Source organism: Platalea leucorodia (assembly GCF_965183815.1).
Source record: "Platalea leucorodia genome assembly, chromosome: 4".
NCBI lineage: Eukaryota > Metazoa > Chordata > Aves > Pelecaniformes > Threskiornithidae > Platalea > Platalea leucorodia.
In genome coordinates, this window is record NC_138826.1 from 28,089,483 (window position 1) to 28,108,280 (window position 18,798).

Here is an 18,798-nt window from a genome sequence, read left to right on the forward strand (position 1 = left end):
CATTTTCAAAAGCAGGCTGGCATGGGAGCACTACGAGATCCAGAAGACAAAAGGAAATGGAGGCTTTAATGAGCACCTTTGTAAAAGTTAGCATGCAGCTGGTCCCCAGCAAAGCAGGCCGCTGTTCAAATACGCGGTGTTTGTATTGTGTAAGCGTGACTAATGGCTGCGATTCATGAGGAAGCATGGCCTGCCTTGGGACGGCTGAGCTGGTTTCACCTCAAGCTGTCTGGTCCCTTTCTCGGAAGCTTGCTCTGCTGCAGCAGGATTGGCAGAGCTGCTCACCCAGCAGCTGCTGACCTGCTATGAATGACAGGCTGACATATGAAGGTAAACCAAAAAGCAGTGCTGCTGACTGAACAGACTTTGTAGTAGTGGTCTCCCTATGATACCTTATTCATTAAGCCTTGAGCTGAGAGGCTTTGCTACAGAAGGGTGATGATGCAGTGATGGTTTTCGGTGGGAACGTGTTTCAGCAAAGGCCGAAATCATTACAGTCTGCCGTGACGTACTTGTGAACAGTTTAGGGGGAAAAAAAAAAACCACACTGTGCGTCATTGGCAGCAAAAGCCTCTACATTTTCTTAAAGCCGCCTATTTTTGTTGACATTTCCTCTCTTCATGAAATAAAGTTCTTACGTTATTGCTGTTCTGTTATGAGGTCAGAATAAGTTCAGGTTATCCCCTAATTTCTCAAATAGAAGGGGTCTATAGTTGAGGCCAAGCATAGGAACATACATCTGCTGAAATTAGTCGTGATCCAGTGAAATGTTTTGGCCTCAGTAGGTATTATATCGAACGTGATTTTAAACCTGTTTGTTGCCTGTCTCAGAGTTTTTCAGACCTTTGAGTTTATCCTGTAACTGCTCTCAAGAGCTGATTTTTATCAAAGTTTCATTATATAAATCTTTTTCATTCTTGGGAAGATAATACGTCCTTGTGCAAAACCTGCTTCTTGCTGAAATCAATGAACAGCAAGGCCCGATTGCGTGCAGGGCGGTGGTATTGTTGCAAGGTTATCAGAAGGTTAAAGGTACAAATCGGCTATTGGCTCCAATAACTCCTATGAGGGAAATATGGAAAAAGATATCTCTTTTTGTAAATGAGATAGCATAGCGGGTGACTCTGCTAGATTCTGACCTTCGCTGTAAGAGGTGCAAGTGCAACAAGATTTTGCGACTCCAGGAAGAGGAGATTTAGATGCTCCCATTTGGGCTGTAGTGGGAGGTGAACTTTTGCGAAGAGCATTCATAATGCTTGTCATGGGTTACTGTTGTGTGTCCTGTGTCAAAAAGCAAACCTTCATCCAGAACTTTGGTCCTTTTTAGGTGGTTGAGGAAGGTACAAGAGGCATTTTACAGCATTTTTCACATGCCTCTGAACTGCTGGGTTTGTTTGGAAGAGGAAAGAGAAATACCGCAGAAAAGGCCATTCTTGAAATATTTGTGACCATTTGGGAACCAGGAAGAATTGAAACTCTCTCAGGATTTCTAGACCTCAGAGATGCTGGTAAGTATGTCAGCTTCTGGAAGCCAGCCCAAACCTCTGAGAGTTTGGAGGTTTGCACAGTACTAGTGGCAATTAATGATGCCTGAAGAAAAATGCACATTTTGGGTTTTGAACAAAGGAAAACTTCTTGTGATATATAAAACATAACATATTTTAAAGCATTTTGAGAACTGAAGAATGATTTTGGTTTCTTCTACCCTGTTCTGTCCCCCGTGTGTGTCCCCCAACCATTTGTATTCCCAATGAATCTGCACCACTGAAGTTACAGAAGTGATTTTAGAAGAGAAGACTGGGCAACACACTTCCATGTGAATGGCAGACATATTAAGCATAAGAATCTGAAGAGCATTCCGCTTTCTTATTTGAAGAAGCATTTCTTTTAACATTTTTTAAGCCTATTAGTGCCTTAGCATCATAAAAGATGATGGTAACGTTTAAAATGTTACGTATGTTCTGATTATTCTCGTATATGTTGTCATCCTGTGTTCATAACAGAACACACAGTGAGTTTAAAACCTTGAAAATTCCTTATTTTGTAATTGAGAAACGTATGAGAAATAGGATTTTTTTCAGGCAGTCTGAGTTTCCATCTCATATGAACTGGAAATCCAAAGTCTTTCAAATTTCCTAAGAATGAAAAAGTTTTAGAAAAAAGATTGCTTTGAAACTGCTGTCTCTTAAATAAAGCAGAATGCTATCATCCTCCAGTTTCTCAGTAGCTTTGCTACAACACCATTCTGTAACAAAAACTTTAGTGTGTCCACATTGTTGCGTGAGCTCTGAGGAGCCGCAGTGGTAGGGCAGTCCTGACCGAGACTCTGGCTTGTCTTAGTCATTGGCTCGAGAGCAAGTCTTGATAGTGCTAATTGTTGGACCTGTGAAGTTTTCAGCATCTAAGGCAGGGAGCCTTAGGATTTAAAAATATTTCATATTCAACCAATGTTTTCTGAGGGAACTTTATTTCATCAGGAAAGCCTGTACAAATCATTAATCCTGGGCTCTGGTACAACAAGGAGCTGCATGCAAGCAGAAACCTTCCTGTATGGAATTTTCATGAAGGTTCAGTGCCTCTGATGAGTTTCAAAAAAGTGTCTTCAGAAGTTTAGAGCTAAAGCCATTCAGTTTAGGTTCCCGTAGGACTTTTTTTAACTGTTCTGCAAGCATCAGCTTTGTGTGACCTGACCTTGCTGTGAAAGGGCTTTCCGTGCAGGGGTCCTGCAGATCCCAGCAGATAGGAGGGAAACGGGAGCTCCCAAGGAAGTCATCCCTTACCACGCTTTTCCTCTCCTGGGTTTTAAAGGCTGTTTGGCAAACTTGTTTGCTTTGGCAAAATTGATAATCGATGAGCAATTTTTAAGAAAAGTTTTACTAATAACTTACCAAAAGAAATGTTCCAACTGTTATGCTGTGTTTTGCAGTCACTTTTTGTTTGTTTACTTTTAAGCTCAAACCATTGAGAGGTAGTATGTTTCTGCAAATTAGCTTGTTCTTCTATGGAGCTTGCATTTGTAAAAAACCAAACTGCCAAAACATTAAAGCTCAGGGAGAGCAGGTGTATCTTCCCTTTTGTTCTATTAGCATTTGCTCGGGTTTTAAAGCAATTTCGGAAAGTGCTGTTGTAATAATGTTCAGTGATGAAATGTCTGCAAGTTCTGGTCCCTTCTGCATTAGCTACAGTTATGAAAAGGAAAAACATGCTTATATCTTTATGATAACAAAGAAAACAGTATGCTCTGTTTTTATATAAAATAACTAAGTTTTATGCATTTAAATAATAGTGCCTAAAACGGTAGGGATTAAAAGAGCTGGTAAAGGTTTTTGAGATTTTTGAGCTATAAAAATATTTACTCATGTGTCACTGTTGAGACTAGAGTTTAGAAAAGCACATGAACACGTATTTAACTTTAGTCTTGGTGTTATTTTGTGGAGTGCTTAGTGTGAACCTAATTACGTATGGTAGTGCAGTCCTGACTCAGAGCTTTAATGTCAATCAAGTAACTAAAAAAGGACTAGTCGTGCCATGGAGATTAAGCCAGCTCCAGGAACTCCAAGTGTTGGAGACGCGTAAGTCAAAGGCTCTTGGCAAAAGTTTCTTTTGTGACAAGAGTTAGAAGTAGGTATTTTTGTGATTGATTGGCCTATTCTGACCAGGATGTGTAGGTTCAGTTTTGGCTGTCAGACTCTCTTGTGTGGTTTTTGGGAAATCACTGCACCTTCCTGTGACTTAGCATTTGTCCTACCAACAGAGGTGAAACTATTTCTCCCCTGCCAGTTGACAATCTTGAAAATAAAGCTGAGGCCTGTAAAGACTTCAGCAGCAGATGGACTTGGATCTTTTAAATATGTCTGAACATTATTCAAATGTGGTCTTCCAGCATCACTGTAACACAAGGAAGACTGTGTTATGCTTTTTTGCATTCCAAAAAAGGTTACAGTTGCACTTGAAACATTCAGAAATAGAGCTGCTTCCCCTGATCCCAACTATCACGTTGTTGATAATGATGCCGTTTTGTCAAAGCAGAAGAGTTGCTTGTGTTAGTGCTGGTCCCGCAGGCTAGTGCTGCACACCTTTTCTCTTTGAACAGAAGATATTTCCTACCAGTTGGTATATTTTCAATCAAAAGGTTTGTTGCAGTCTCCTTAAAAATGAAAACAAAAACACAGGGATATCCAAGTTGAAAAAGCTACAATTTGTGGCACTGCTCTTGTGTGCTTTTTAATCACATTGGGGAACATCCCAGGGGTGCCACTTTACCATTGCAACCAGCCACTGACTTAATCTTAAGTAGGATTTTAATGAAGATCCTGGTGAGGATGTAGTAAAACATCCAATAAGGGTACTAGAAGTTACATTTTTGTCACTTTCAGCTCCTGTAAGGTAAGAACTCCTTTTTCCAAAGCATACTTTGGACAGCTGAGAATCACAGCTCTTAAGTTTTTTTTTCTTTCCCTCTGTCCCCACCTTTTGTGGTGGTTTTTTTTTTTTTTTTTTTTTTTTTTAGGCTTAAGCTGAGACTTATTTTTGTTCCTCAGCTAGTCCAAACCCCCTCTTCAGCCTGAGAACAGTTGCAGATGCTATCCATTAAGATCAGCTTCATCTGTTTATCCTTGGAGATGAAAAAGTCCTACCCTTCTTCCCTCCCTCTAACAGTGATTACCTTCTATAAACCTGCTTCAAAACCTCCTTGTGCTGAAGAATGTAGTATGGGATGGAGGAGGGATGGGAGAAAATGCACTGGGGAGGGCAGTGGGGGGAATGAGACTGATTCAGTGTCTGATTATAGATACGTTTCTCTAGATACTCTACACAGCTTTACATCTTTACAAGTTTCCTCCCAAGTGCCTTTGTTCTTTGTATAGCTCACTTGCAAACCTGGCATGTGGAATTGTTTTATTCAAACTTTACTGAAAGACAGGATGTACCTTAGAATTAGAAATATGATGGGCTGTCAGCCGCTTCCCCAAATTCCATCAGATCTCTATAGTGCTTAATAAATGAACTGACAGATTATTAACCAGATGGTACAACAGGAGCTTGATTCTGTTGTAAAGTTTTAAATCATGTTGTTCTAACAGGTATGCAATTTATCTCCACCTCTTCTTCTTTGGGAATGAGAAATGAATGAGAAGTCGTAGATATTCTCCTCCTCCCCCCCCCCCCCCCCCCCCCCCCCCGATTTCTGGCAATATTAATAAAGAATAAAGTTAAGGTTGGATATCCTGCAGAAATACTATCAGGCATTGAGAAATTTAAATTACTTTGCTGCCCAGGGTTAAGTATTAGGAGTATTAAAAGAAGTTTAATGCTTTTATGTTTAGTTCTGTGATTCCTGGTAAACAAACATTATATCTAACAGCAAAAAAATTATCTTAAAATTTAGTTAGGTAAGCTACCGAATCTTAATTTAAGTCTCAGCCAAATAGGGGTCCTAGACTTTTTCATTGTTACATGGTTCACGTGGTAAAATCAGTCTGAGGATAAATCAGTAATGAGTGAATGCTGTTGCTGGCTGCATACTGTTATGCAGTTAAGCAAAATTGTGTTTTTCTTCCTCAAGTTGTGGAAAACTGTTAACATCATGGAAATTACCATTGAGAATGATTCCTTATTTATCTTTTCACTTGGTAGGTCAGATACGAGTCAAGAGAATTAGGGACTGCAGTGCTTTATCAGGTCTGTGACCAGCTCTTTTACAGTAATTAAATAATACAGTGCAAGAAATGATGCTTACAGCTGAAAACTCTCCATGTGATTTTCAGAGAATCGGGTTGAAACAAACTGAGCTGGACTGGAAAGTGTTTAACTGCAACATTTCACTGAAGGTACTAATCTGTGTGACAGTCTGGGCACACCAAGGGGGAAATGAATCTCCTAAATAGTTTTTTTTCTCTGTGAGAAACCATGGAATACTTTATGAGTGAGAGCTGAGCTCTGTTATGCCCGGTGGCCCCCAAACAAGGTTTCTGTTAGCAGGAGATAAGGACGTGCAGCCTGGTTAAGGCTCCCATGCCCAGGCCGCTTTGTGCGGTGCTGCGGTGGGGCCCTGGCCCCAGGGCCATGCCAGGCGTGCGGGCTCTCCCTCGCCTCGCGGCGCAGCCACACGTGCGGCGTAGCGGGCTCCTGGGCTAACTGGCAGCCTTGTTCTGCACCGTGGTAAGCTGCCACGTGGTTAGTAACCTATCCGTTTGCAGGGGTTATGCTGAACTTTATTAATCATACTCACCTTTTGCATTGTAAGTGTCTGTCATCTCTGGCCAGACTTCACCGACTCTTACACTGAACTGTTCTTTGGGTGTTGCTAATATGTATACCAAAATCTTCTCTGGCTGGTATACATGTGGTAAATTTTCTACCTTGCTGCTTTAAATAGGAACATCATTTTCCTCAGCACTGCCTTTATCACAGGCTAGCTACTAGTGAGAGCTGAGGTAACTTGGTTTGCTTTGAGAAGCATGAGAAGTTACCAGCTCCGTTCCAGCAGTAACTGCTCCAGCGGGGAAGAAAGCCATGCGAGAGCTGAAATGCTGAAAGAGTATTTGTGAGAGTGACAAAAATCAAAGTTTTTGTCTGGCTTTATTCCTCTGGAGGCATGTGCTGTAGCATTGCTGTTCATTCCAAAGAGTGAGAAATGAAAAATACTGTGTGCACTTTCATCAAGTTATTTCTACGAATCAGGGTTAGTTTTTTACCTTGCGTTTTAGTGTCATGATTAGATTTATATCAGAATGAAGATGTTTGTATGCACTTGCAACTTTTGAATCACAACTGTGTTCCAGACGCCAAAAATTCCTGCACACGCTTAGGTGGTGTGTCCAAGGGCTTCCTCTTAGGTGGGTGAGATGAGTGCACTGGCGTGCATCCTTCCACCATCCTGCCCCGGGGAAGCCTGCTGAGTCCTGGGTTGTCCCCAGTGGCCATGGTGCCAACCAGCTACCAAATGCACTTTGATATCTGGAGTTCAAGTTGGCTCAGAGAGCTGCAAAATTGAATGCAATGCCTTCCTTGAAAGTTGATTCTGTTTGGTTTTGGTTTTTTTTTTTTTTTGTAGGAGACTGTTCAGTATGTGTTAGCTTCCTTAAAGTTGCCATGCTGGAAAATAATTAGAACTGACCTCAGGAAAACAATAGTGAACTAAATAACTGATTCCGTGCGCCACCCCCCCCCCCCCCCCTTTTTTTTTAAGGCAGCTGTCTCCTTGTGCAGTTGTTGGCAAAGCTGAATGTTAAGCAGATTCCTTCTAAGTTGGGAGTCACAACTGGTGGGAGTCTTTGGATGCTGAGATGGAAGGGGTTTGCTGTGGGAGTGCAAGTTAAGAACTTGAGACAGAGAAAGAAGACAACTGATTTACCAGAGTCAACTGATGCAGTTTTGCAGCTTTCCTCTGCACCAAAATGTTGTTTTCAATAGAAACCTGTTGGGTTTCATGTTGAGGCTGTTTGCTGATATCCATATGTTTTGCCTTCAGAAGTCAGTGGTTTTTAGCCTAAGCAAAGCTCTCTTCCCCCCCTTCCCCCTCTCTCCCTTTGGAAATTTATCATCAAGATGTGAATTATTCCGGCATGTGGAGGCTCTAGTATAGTTCTTGAGCCTGAGCTTGTGCCTAACTCCATGTCACACTAAACAGGGTAGTACGCTTTGCTGTCGCATTTTTAGGAAGCTTCCTGCTTCAGTGCTGGTCACTTCAAGTAATTAACTCGGTGCATGTGAATTTCTTCAAGGACCTTTGTAATGTTCCAATGAAATGCAAAATCCTTATTAAAAAAGTTCTCTTCCAAAGAAATGCAATGTTATTTTTTCCACTATAAATAGCAGAAATAGTATTTTAAAAAGCCATTTCTTCAATTAGAGCTTTGGGCTGTATCCCACATCTGGGTCCTTTCAGATGGTCCAAACCAAGTTCATGCATTTCTTAAGACAGAGAAATTCAGTGTTAGTTTTTTCCTCTGTGTTAAATTAGTGATTCCATTTATTATACATGGACACTCACACAGGTACCTAAATTATAATGTAAATTTATAATTATATTTATAATTATAATGTAGGTTTAGGGTGGAGGGTGGATGGAGTGGGCAAATGGTGAGCACAGGAGAGAACACACACTAGTCATTATGTGTGCTAGGAAAAATTATTACAAATTTAAATATTCCATAAACATACCTTTGAAAACGGAAATTAAAAGCTAATATAACTTCTTTTTTTAACCAGAGGGCAGTTGTTTTCTCTGTAGGAGAACAAATGAACCACCGTAATTTGGTCAATACTGTTAATTAGAAGAGGCTGAAATAATCTTTTTTTCCTTCAAAAATATTATGTAAACATCTTTCTGTTTTGAGAATAAGCCTGGGTATTGGACTATGGAAATAATTACTATACTTTATACGGTGGCAATAATAATATATATGGGAGAAATTACTATTGATTGTGACTTGCTAATCAATGTAAAGGTTTGAGCATTGCATAGAAATAATAATTTCTTATGTTGGTTTTTTTTTTTCTTCTCTTCATCTTTCTGACCTCTTTATGTCCTTTCCCAACATATTTGTTGGATGATAGCAAAGAAAATTACTTGAATGACAGCACATGTGAAAGAGATTAAAAACAAAAATGAAACTCTTGAGCACATAGTTCAGTAAAATATAAATTTCTTCCCTTTTGTGTCAGGAAGAATTTAATCGTAGCTAATTGATAAGTTGCTTTCCACTTCCATGTTCAGATACTGCAAGCCTATTGTTCAATGCTTTCAGAAGGGATTTTGGTCCAAGGATCTCAAAAATTTCTTTATGACATTTCTAATAGAAAAGATTTCACCCACAACAAAATAAGACAGAATAATTAGGCCACTTACCTAAGGGCATGTTGTGAGTCAGTGCCACAAACAGGTATTGAATTCAAGAGTCCTTGAGTTAATAAGTAATAATACATAATAATGAAAAATGATAAATGCTTTGAGTTATCCTGTCTTCTATGGCAAAGCTGTCAGTGGGGTGAGCTTTTTCTGATAGACCTCAAAATGTACTTTGTCTTTTAAAGCTGTGTTTTCTTTAAATACATGAAAAATATTAAATAAAAATTGCATGAACTTTTTTTATTCTTGCCATATTGGTTGAATGAGGATAAGCATCCATGTAGTAGATGAGTATGTCAGTAATAGGTACACTTTACAAACACTAACCTTAGTCTTTGTATTGGAGGTGGTTTGTTGGATGTATTCAGAACCAATTTTAGCTGGATGGATTGGCAAAGTCCTACTGGATCCTACTGGAATTGGCAAAAAGAGAACATGAACTTGATGTTGGCAGTTGAGGTCTTTATTTACATGTTTATCCAAATATTTGGAGATACATAGACATAGTTCAGACACCTCTTAACCAGAGAGAGTTAGCCTTTACATTTCATGATGGTGCAGCACAAGCATATTTTCTGTTTATACTAAAAAAACCTTGTTCAGTTACATACCTAAAAAAGAAATATATTATACAGAAGGTGTGTAAATGTCCTTACTGGAAATTTCAACAGGGAGAACTTCCATTTGAAAAGTGCTTCTCTGCATTCCATACTAACTGTGAAAGTTCACAGAGCTTTAGTATGTATTTGTTGGTAAATATTAATATGGAAAATTTTTCAGAAAAGCAGCAGAGCACACCGTATTTGGTCAGACTTGCCTGAAATATTTTGGATCAGAAACAAGATGTTTTTAAAATTATTTTTTCTTTTACTGTTAGATCTCAGTGTACAGCTTTCTTGTGGTATCTTGTAGATGTTGAATAGTATTTTCACGTAACGCATGCAATTAAAGCAATTGCAGGTTGTTCACTTATATGGATAACAGTCTGTAAAAATCAGATTCATTTGAGTCCTGAAGCAAGACCAAAGAGTACAAAATGGAGTAAAAGGGTTAAGGTAAGCTTTTTTTCCCAAACGTAACCACTGCAGGGAAATGACTTACCACGGCTTTATTATGCCCATAAAAATCTTAACCCCAGAATTTTTAAAAGGACAAAAGGTAGCATGTTTAGTGCAACAGAACTTTCATGGTGTTTTGTAACAAGGCAAATAGTATGTATTGCCATGTAGGAGATGTTTACCTGTATTGGGGTTACCAGCCCTGACAGTCCTCAGTTCAGATCAGCTGGTTTTTAAAAGCTGCTGATACATGAGTATTTCAAACTTTCATATTGCTCCCATGAGAGATTCCATATTAAATAGATTGTGATGCAAGAAATTTCAGTGAATTAATTGTTTGGAAAATAGTTGATTTTGAAAATGCTTTTTAAGCATTGGTGGTTTTTTTAGTAGTGATTTACCATTTCTTTGAGGAACTTTATTTGTTGATTAAGGTGAAGTTAAAAGAAAAATTGTTGAACCTCTTTTTGAAAAAAAGGTTTAATATAAGACATTTTAACTCAATCTATTTATCAATGGCAAGTAGAATAGAATTTTTTGAGCAGGTCTGGTCATCTAATGTCATTGAAGACCGATAAGGGTATATTTTATGTCATAAGTTGTGTATTGCACTTGTAGCTTCTCCTGTTCTTTTGGTGTCCAAATCACTGGATGTATAAGAATTTGACTTTTAATAGTCACTCGTGAAATTAAGATCTGTATACTGTTGCCTACCTCCGTGGAGGAAGCAGTTAATTCTTACGTTGGTGAACCATTGATCTAAATGTAGGACTTGGACATCTGTGTCTGAGGAGCTTTAATTTCTTAATCGTGTGTAACAAGAACTTGCTGCTTTGGAAATTTTTTAGATGCTTCCAAAAGTAAAAATTGATGATCATCTCTCTCTCTCTCTCTCATCATCATGTTGAAGGAAATATATCCTGCACATGAACTGAAGTATGACTGTAGGCTGGTTGTTTTAATCAGCGCATGCTTTTCTGAAAGATTCAGCTTATGCTTAAAAAGATAAATGGTGCAACAGTTAGAGAAACGTATAGCTTTCTTTTGAATTAGTCTTTTGTAACATAAGTAAATTATCCAGAAGGTACTCAAGCACAACACTTTGATAATACAGGTGTTTAAATGGTAATAGCTATTGGAATTGGAATGGGAGTGAAACAATAAAGTCATTAGGGTGTTACAACATGAAATTAAGCTATCGCTATTACGGAGCAATATTATTATCCTAAAGTCTGCAACTCACAGAGCAAATGAAAACAATGTAATACCCCTCTAACAGTAGTTTACATTAGGATTTAGTTTAGCCATGATGTTTGCTAGTGTTGTAATATCTTTATTAGACAGCACTCGTGAGCTGGTGCACTGTATTGTAACACAGAAGGAATAAGATAGAGCTACTGAACATCTACCTGAGTAAATCCCGTCCCCTACAAAAAAATTATCCGTTGCTCAAAATTCGCATCATAGTGGTGACTCTCACATTATGGTTAGCAAGAATACAGAATATTAAGAACTTTGTGCTTAATATTTAAATTACTTAACTACCTAATGAAGACTTAGATCCTGTTGACTTCTGTATGTGTCTATATAATTTTAATGAAAATTCTTGTTGTTTGGCTGAAAATCTCAGCTTCCAGTTTGCTCAGTAACTGTTCCTGAGATAAGGAAGAATTTATGATGTGAAAATGACATCTGTGTTTGTGAATATGATGGAAGAAAAGTACTTCTAATTAATTTTACTTGAACATGTCGTATTCTGAGTGGACATTCAGTAGGACATTGTTCTGTATGCAGCAGTTCGTTCTAACAAAACCAGTGCAGGGTGAGTCCAGTCGTTTAGGGGCTAATCAGCTTGCTTAGAGACAGTTGAAACTTCTTAAATTAAAACCTTTTTTTTTTTTTTTTTGTCTGAATTTAAAAGTTCACTGGCAATTTTTGCAAATGTTGTAATTTTGTAAACATTGAATCATCAAATGTATGCTGCTGCTTCTGTTGTTGTCATTTATTAGTGCATTAGCGAAAAGAACAAATTTATTTTCACTGTTCAACCTGTTTGTGCTGAAACACTTCTTTCAGATGTTTATGATATAACTTAGGGGGCACCCCACCTGTGACCTGGCTGCAGTTTGCTAGCCACTACACATGCATAGATGATAAAAGGAAAAATCATTTTAAAAACATAAAGAAAATATTTTCTTTTTAAAGAACCTGCAGTGGTTTCAGTGCAGATTAAAAAAATACTACTTTGGGACAGATTATAAGCCAGTATACGTTATCACAGTGTCGTAGAATGAGCGCGATTAACATCAGCTGGAAAAGTACTTCCTTTTGTTTGCATAAATAGGAATTTTTCAGTTTTAGTATCATCTACACCAGGAATTCCCAGCATATCTTTGAGGGGTTCACTGCCACTTTTCCTTCTAAGCAGCTCTCCATCTTTCCATGTTTTGCTCTGTGCCTGCCTCTGCTGCGAGGGACTTGGCCTTCTGCTCATTCGGATCCGGTGTCTCTGTCTCTTCATCTCCTGCTGCCAGCCTGGGACTGGAGGCTTCCCCTCCCCGCTCCCCTCAGCGCGTGAGAGCTGCCCACCCATGCTGGGCCTTTTACAGAAGCAGCATCGCTGCTGAGGAAGGCACAGGCTTATGAATTAGGAGGGGTAAAAAGAGTTAGGAATCTGAAATATCTCGAAGAGCAGCAACCTACTGTGCCCTGTCTTCCAGTGATTCCCCTTCCTGTGCAGGGCATAAGCTAATAAGCCCAGAAGATTTTACTGGCATTTGTTTGCCTTTTCCTCACCTGCTGACAGCGCGGCATGGGGAGCTCGCGCTGGTGCAGAAGCCCGACCTGCTAACTTTGGCTCAGCAGCTGTGCTGCACCCCACGGGGTCCTCGGCTGCCAGAGGGGAGGGGTGCTCTGCACACAAGGATGTATGAATTAATTTAGGCTTGCTTGCACCTAAACTAACGCCGTTAGGGGACATGGTCCTAGCTGAAGGCTGGTGCCATCCCTGTGTCGCACGGCTGGACGTGCACACGTTGCATTACAGGCTGCAGAGCCGCTTTATCCTCTCCCCCGCCTTGCGTACAAAGACTGAGATGGCTGAACCATGGAGAATAATCCCTTGATGTTCGTGGGATTATTCGCTTTTACAGTCAGGCCCCTGCAGCACCTCCTGCGCTGGTGCGCTGGTCTGTGCCGAGAGCCTTGAGGCGCCAGCGTGGTACCAACACTGACAAGTGATACTGAGGTACACCGCAGATTCGTTGCTGAATCTTGTTGAAATTGCCTTTTTTTTCTGAGGGAGTAGTGCTTACTGCTGCTGTCTTGTCAGTGTGGATTAACCAGGACGTTGTGGATCTAGGAAAGCCAGCAAATTTTCCCTTCTGAACCCTCTGCTGTTGCATGCTCTGCTCTTTTGGTTTGTGTCCTGCTCTTTTACAGCTCTGCCCCACTCACCACTGTTTCTACAGTAGTTTTTGTCTCCAGAGGAGAGAGGAGGAAAGAAAAATTAATCCGTTAGTGAATAGTTCGACCTTCATGTTATTGTGAAGTTTACCTCTAACACTTCAGAAGCTTTAACATAACTTCATTTGCCAGTACAGTTACTCTGCAACACAGTTCTTTGTGCAGACCCTGAAATTAAAAAGCTGTTTGTGGTTTTGTAACTTGTAGGGAATACAGAGATTTCTATAAGAACCAGTGTTATTTCTTACAATATTTTTAAGAAACTTGCATTACTGGATTTAAACAAAACTTCCCTTCAGTTGGGCTGACACTACAAAATGAGTTTGTCGTTTTATCTGGGGAATCGTAACCTTGAATCTTGACTTAGCTGGCAGGAGCCAAAGAGCTACGTCTCAAGGTCTGAAGTGACAATGAATCTACATTCAAGTACTCTGGGCTCATCTTGATTTATATTGCTGTCTTCCTTGCATAAATGATGGCTGGGTTTTTTTGGTATTCTGACAATAAGTGAGATCAGTGCAATAGCCGGCCTTCAGAATAGGGGTTGGCTGTTTGAAATTAGAAGAGGAAAGTGTGCGTGCATGTGTGAGTGCATGTACAACATATTTGTAGTTGTGCCTTAAAATTCAGTCTTTGTCTCTTCTTGGAGCCCAGTCAGGTTTGGAGACTATATGCTTTTGATCTAGACAAAAAAAAAAAAAAAAAAAAAAAAGTTAGAAATAAAGACGGGGGGAGATAAGGGGTGGAGGGGAGGAACGAGAAAAGGCATGCCAGCTAGTGCAGCTGCAGGTTTTGAGCTTTGTAGGAACTGAAGCAAGGCTGTAGGCTGTCAGCACAAGCGAAGAGCCAGAAAAGATCTGACAGACATAAACACGACTGCTTTCTTCAGCTGTAGAAGTGCAAAGGAACAAACACAGATCTTGACGTACATCTTCCTCCTCCTTAGATAGTGTTACAAAATATATGGGTAGTCACCAAGTTTTATAAGCCATCAAAGCCCAGCTCACTTGTATAACAGAGAAATATTAGTTGGTGCCACCTGCGTAAACCTCGTATTTGGGACATAATTAGAAATACCAGATGTCTTACTGTGGACATCTATGCAGAGAATATTATGTTTTGTTTTCAGAAACTTTAAGCAAGCTGGTGGCACGGCTATTCGAAATCCTGGGACGGTTGGCGTGTCCCAGTGAATGTGCACAATTTCACAAATTGCTGTTATGCAAAGGCTGAAATCACCGAGAATGCTCAGGATTTCTCGACTTTGATTCTACAACCCTTCCATGTGCGAAGAGAGCTTCATTAAAACAGGCCGTTTCCTTACTCCTGGAAATCTGAACTTCAGCAATGGAAAAAAACCTGAGGGTAGATAACTGTAGGTCCTGTATCTTTACTCTAGCTTGATGTTAGTCTTTTTTACTTTGCCCTTTAAAAAAATGGCATAAATGTGATTCCTGAAAGAACAAAACTTTGTTCCAAAACCACTCACCTCCTTTTAGTGAAATGAGGAGATAACGCTGATTAAGGACATGAAGGACATGTCAACTGAAAAGATGATGTTTCCTGTTTGAAGAATTTTAAAACATTGGACTTCATTTGAATTTGGAAAACTGGCTTTCCCTTCAGGAAGTGTGTGCTCCCTGCTGCTCTCCAAAAACAGTGGAAAAGAGAAATCTTTTCAAGTCACTGTTTCCACTGCAAATAGAAAAAGAACTCATAATGCCTAGTTTCCATTTTCCTCTTTGTTGTTGTTATTGCTGGGGAATCTCAAAAGTCTCTATTTTCTCTTCCTGAGTGAAGCCCACAAGGTAACCAGATAAAAAGTTAGAAAAGGGCTTGTTGAGAGAGCAAGAGAGAAGGAAGCAGAAGAGGGAGAGAGAGGAGAAGTCTGGACTTTGTGGATCAAAGGAATACACAAGTTTCTGTGGAAGTTTTTTGGAAGTGTTTTTTGGAAGTGTTTGTGTTTGTGAGAGTCTCTTTACAATACCCTGTCCAGCCGTGGCCGTCGGTAATGATACATAGTGGTAATTGCACGGCAAGCCCCAGTGGGCGAGAGGAGCAGCCTTTCCCTGTGGGCAGAGCCCTTTGTGCTTCCTCTCTCCTGACACGTGCTTTGTTACGCTTATTTTTAATGTAACTGAGGCAGGTAGAAAAACTTAGGGTGTAGATGTGAAAAGTGAATCATATCTGTATTCAAAGAACCTTTTCTTGAATAACTCTGTTCCTTGTTTCTGTGAGTAGGGTGGATCCGCAGCGGTGCTGTAGGCGGACCCTCTCTGCCTTGCAGATGCAGCCTGCGTGGCCAGTACCCAGCAGAAGAGAAGAGGCAGAGAATGTTGTTGCATTGGTAATTCTGCCTGTCAGTGTTTGTGAAAACTTGTTTTAAAAACACGCACATACCCACACATCTTAGTTGTGCTTTCAAAGTGCCCCTTTGCTTAAGGAAGCAGGGGGGGAGAGAGAGAAGCTCTTAAGTGTCTTATTAGCAGGTCAGTAGTGTCCAAATTGCCACTTTGCTAGGAAAAAGTATGAGCAAAACATTTATTTCTGAATTATTCTCGGTGGAGAAGGTCTTAAAGAGTAAAGAAATGCAGTCACACTGTTGATTAATTTGCCCAGTGCTGTAATTATTGTGAAATATCAACGTAACTTTCTTTCTTTCCCTCTTTTAGTTGCACATCGTGGTTTTACTGGTACTACAGAAACCCTGATTATATTACCCTGGCATTCTCAGGGACTGTTAAGCAGGAGTCTTCTCTCTTTTGCTTTAAAACTCATCTAAATGGAAAACACATTGTCTTCATTATATGCCAGTGTTGAATGAACAGAGTTGCCATAGCAACAGCCATCTGAGGCCTTGCTGATTTCAGGCCAGTGAATGGGGTAGACAAACAAAGTACCTTCAAAACCAGAAGGGAACAATTGCTATTCATTCAAGCCAGGTTTAAGATCAGCAAATGTCTTTAGCAAAAGAAATGCAGATAAGAAAGTATCAGACATGGCCAGAGAAGAATAACAAAAAATTATCATAATCTTAAACTTTTCTGCCTGGTAGTGTATCATGAAAGATGATTCTTAAGGTAAAAAAATTTAGAGAGCACTGAAGAGACAAACCACAGTTTGCCCACAACCTGGCGTAGCGGTGTACGTGTTGGGAGTTGATGTGCAGAGCCTTTGCAGCGCTGGCAGTCGTGCTGATGAGTGCCCGGAGGACGAGTTGGCTGGGGCAGGGCAGGGCAGGTACGGCCGGAGTGCCCACGGGCAGAGGTGGCCATGTCCCCGCTCAGGAGGCAGGCTTTGCTGCAGCGGCTCACGCTGAGGAGGGAAGGGAGCGCCTTGCGTGTCCAAGGTTATTATCGAAGAGCTAAATGACATGACTTTGGTTGTGAGCCTCCACAGATTACTCAACGGCGCTTGAAGGTAGTCAGGAGCCCCGATATGTTTGTTTCACCATTTTGTTGCTTCTGAAAGACTGTGATATGCAGCTTTATGTATGACATGGTTGACATATTCAACATAAAACCTGTTTAGACTTAATATATATTCACATAAAATGCCAAGAAACTGACTGTGAAATGTTTGCCTTGAATTAGAGATGAGGCGTGTGTATGTGTATTTGTCTGGTATGTGTAACTGTGTTTTCTTTCTCCTTAGTCCTACCCAAAAATTTAAATAATAATTTTATGACTAAAGTACTGTTTCTGATCTCAGTGTTGTCTAACGTGTAGAGACACAAAGAGGCAGAGGCAAGAAAATGAGCATACGCAGGTCGCGTATTGTGTTGGCAGTGTGCTTATAAGGTTTCTTTTGAGAGCGGTGGGGCGATGAAGGGCTCTCTCCTGGCCCTGGCGTTGGATTTGACAATAGCCGTCACATGCAGAGGCTTCATTGCAAACAGGCAGCGCAGCAACGGGAGGAAAAGGGCAGGAGCAGGTTCAGGAATGGGATTGCTTATGGGAGGCTGTGTTCTCTTTTACCTAAGTGAGCACTCTGGGTTGGAGGCTGCCTCAAGTGCTCAGCTGGATTGCTGAATCCCTCTCTGGGAGGTTCTGGAGAAATTCTTCTGTGTATTTATTTTTGTACGTTAGGTAGCTCACGAAAAGGAAAGTGGCAATGATACATAAGATGCACAACTTGTGACTGTCTAGGCATATTCGTTAGTGTGATAATATAAACTATGTGCTGTACCAGCTGGGGAGTTGGAGCCCTTGTGAGAGAGATCAAGCCCCTCACTAATAATAGGAAAATTGTTATCTTGGGAAGCTGGTCTTAAAGATGGAGTCTGTCAAACTTCACCTGTTTTCACTACTATATCGCCCATGTATGCGAAGGATATTATAATAATTAGTGATCAGTTGCAAATGTCAAGGAAACTCTTTAACAGTGATGTACTACTGGCAACATGTTTCACCGATAATACAGTGTATTTTCAGGCTGTTCACAAAGGCATATTCCTATGTTAATCATTCTTACAAAATGGGAATGGTGTAACACGGTAAACTTCTCACCTGTAAAGTTTCTGTTAGTATAATGGGTGGGTTTGTTGTTTTTTGTTGTTGTTTTGTTTGGTTGTTTTTTTCCCCCAGAATGGGGAGAAATACTTAAAGTACAAGGCTGTTTCACCTAGAACTTACATGAATTTGGACTGAGGAAATATTCAGAGGATAATGCTGAAAATACTATAAGATGAAAGACAGATCACCTCACCTTGAATAAAAACTTATGTTCTGGTTGGTTATGAATAGACAGGGTAGACAAGATTTAAATCTTGGAAACGAAATTATTAGAAGGATGAACAGAAATTAAAGGCCGACGTTTTGAGTTTAGAAGAAAACTAAATGGGAATGTGGGGGGGAATATGAAATAAGGAATAGTAAGGAGGTGAATCAAATGTCTTTTAGTCTCTCTTCGTAGCATAAGAATAAAGATGGATTTGTTGAAGCTGAAAGGCAAAAGGCAAACGCATCTAACACAAGTGATGAATAACACAGAGAATGCCGTTGTTGCAAGGCCAAGATCGCAGGCAGATTCAGAAAATTGCAATTAATTTTATTTGTCTGTGTACATGTGTCTGTGTATTTTATATATACATACCAATTTAAGCTTCCACATGTGTTCTGTTAATTAGATTGTGTTAGTAAAACACATAAATTAATGAAGTTGTGTCTAAATTGTAGATAGCAAAAACTTCTCGCTTCTGTAATGGAGGCTATTGCCAGATTCTCGGCTGTAGCCTTTGATAGGTGTGGCTGATTGCTCTGAAGATATGATGCTGTAATACCTTCTTTTCTGCTTTTGTTTATGAAAGTTGCCAAGAGGTGAGCACAAACGAAGGTTTTTATTTTCTTGTTGGTGACACCATTATTATTCTGTGAAAGCACATTGTGTTCTAAGGCTTTGGATCCCCTCTTGTAAAACAAG

At 40.0% G+C, this 18,798-nt stretch overlaps 1 protein-coding gene across 4 annotated transcripts in view; it reads left to right on the forward strand.

Annotated features, from left to right (window-relative positions):
- Positions 1-18,798, forward strand: part of ZMIZ1 (zinc finger MIZ-type containing 1) — a 365,555-nt gene that overhangs the window by 153,705 nt on the left and 193,052 nt on the right. The window contains exon 1 of one of the 4 annotated variants that reach the window (XM_082308315.1): positions 1,453-1,508. The exons of the other annotated variants lie outside the window; for them this stretch is intronic. The gene's annotated coding sequence lies outside the window, so the exon portion shown is untranslated. Of the gene's footprint in view, positions 1-1,452; positions 1,509-18,798 lie in introns of those variants that run through there. 4 annotated transcript variants of the gene reach the window in all.